General features: G+C 30.8%; 1 pseudogene; it reads right to left on the bottom strand.

Annotated features, from left to right (window-relative positions):
• Positions 1-554: 554 nt before the first annotated feature.
• Positions 555-840, bottom strand: LOC140508945 (small ribosomal subunit protein eS21-like; annotated as a pseudogene).
• Positions 841-2,098: the final 1,258 nt, after the last annotated feature.

Below are 2,098 nucleotides of genomic sequence, written 5' to 3'. Positions count from 1 at the left end.
ATGATTGCTTTGTTTCCTCATTGCCTATTCTAATTCTTTCAATTTCTTTTTCTTCTGTCATTGCTGCGGCTAACATGTTTGGAATAATATTGAATGATAGTGATGATAATGGGCATTCTTGGTTCAATCCTGATCTTACTAGAAAGGCATTTGGTTTATCTCCATTACAGATAATACTTGTTAGTGGTTTCTGATAAATCTACTTATTAGTTTAAGGAAAGCTCCATTTATTCCTATGCTCTCTAGTGTTTTTAGTAGGAATGGGTATTGATTGTTATAAAAATCTTTCTGCTTCTATTGAAACTATCAAGGTTTTTTGTTTCTTGTTGGTCAATTATGCTGATAGTTTTCCTAATACTGAAAAAATCTTGCATTCCTGATATAAATTCCACCTGTCATAATGTATGATCTTTGTGATAAATTGTTATGATCTTGCTAACATTTATTATTTTTTTTGCATCAATATTAATTAGAAAAAATGGTCTGTGATTTTCTTTCATTGTTTTGGCTCTTCCTGGTTTAGATATCTGCACCATATTTGTATTTTGTTTTTTGACTTATTAAGACATTTTCCACAAGATTTCTTCAATTAGAAGTTCTTTGAAACAATATCATGATTTTTTGCCAGTTTGAGAATACAGTCATCTGATTCCCTCATTCTGCAAATTGCTCCACACATTGCATAGGTTTTAAACTGGCTGTTGAATCTGCCTGTAACCTTGTCAACTTCTGCCATGTTCATCTGGATGGATCTGTGGTCTCGGCCCCAGTGATCCTGTTGCTTGCAGAGCATTTTCACAGCATGTATAGATTCATGAACTCGCCAGCATCGTTCTACATGTTGGAAGCTGAAGAATCAAGTGCAAACTTGAAAGTGACAGAAGAGAAAAAGGAGCAATATTTGCATTTTTAAATGAATTTGGTAGGACTGCTTCTTTGCCTATTTTCCCAAACATTTTATATATTATTGGAATTAATTGTCCTTTTACTATTTGGTAGAATTTATTTGTGAATCCAATGTGGTCATAGGGATTTTTTCTTACAAAGTTCATTTATGGTTTCTTCAATATTCTTTTTATAAGATAGAGTTATTTAAATATTCCATTTCATTTTCTGTTAATCTGGGCAATGTTTTTGTAAATATTTATCTATTTCATTTGGATTGTCAGATTTAACCAGATTTGTCTGTTCTCTTCTTTTTTCCTTATGAAACCAGATTCTAGTTTTATTTCTCTGTTCAATTGCTTTGTTGCTTTCAATTTTTTGTAATCTCTCCTTTGATTTTCAGTATTTCCATTTTGTTTTGTAGTTGGGGATTTTTAATTTGTTCTATTTCTATTTTTTATCACATTCCCAATTCATTGATCTGTTATTTCTCTCTTTGATTAATGTAAGTGTTATAAATTTTCTGTTAAGTACTGTTGTGCTTGCATTCTACAAATTTGGTATGTTATCTCATTGTTGGCATTCTCTTTAATGTAATTATTGATTGTTTTTGTGATTTATTCTTTGACCCACTCATGCTTTAGGATTAGACTATTTAGTTTCCAATTAATTTTAAAATTATGTCTTCATGGCCCCTCATTGAGTATAATTTTATTGCCTTATTATCTAAAAAGGACACATTTTATATTTGTTTCTCTGACTTTGTTTATGTGGTTTCTATGCCCTAATCCATTATCAATTTTTACAAAGGTGCCAAATGGCACTGAGAAAAAGGTATACTTCTTTCAATTCCTGTTTAATTTTCTCAGTAGTTCTATCATATCCAAGTTTTTTATTTAAAATTCTATTCATTTCCTTACCTTCTTTATTGTTTGTTTTTGGTTAGATTTATCTAGTTCTGAGAAAAGAAAGCTGAGGTCCCCCACTAATATAATTCCTTTGTCCATGTCTTCCTCATTTAACTTTTCCTTTAACTATTTCAGTTCTGTGTCTTTTGGTGCATATATGCTTAGTGTTGACATTATTTCATTACCTGTGATTCTTTTTAGCAAAATATAGTTTATCTGGTTGTCACTTTTAATTAGTTCTCTTTTTGCTTTTGCTTTGAGGTCTTGATGACTATTTCTGCTTCTTACACACACACACACACACA

Source organism: Notamacropus eugenii, chromosome 5 (genome assembly GCF_028372415.1).
Source record: "Notamacropus eugenii isolate mMacEug1 chromosome 5, mMacEug1.pri_v2, whole genome shotgun sequence".
In the NCBI taxonomy this organism is placed as follows: Eukaryota; Metazoa; Chordata; class Mammalia; order Diprotodontia; family Macropodidae; genus Notamacropus; species Notamacropus eugenii.
Note: the sequence above shows the minus strand (reverse complement) of the source record. Positions and strands in the feature narration are given on the sequence as shown.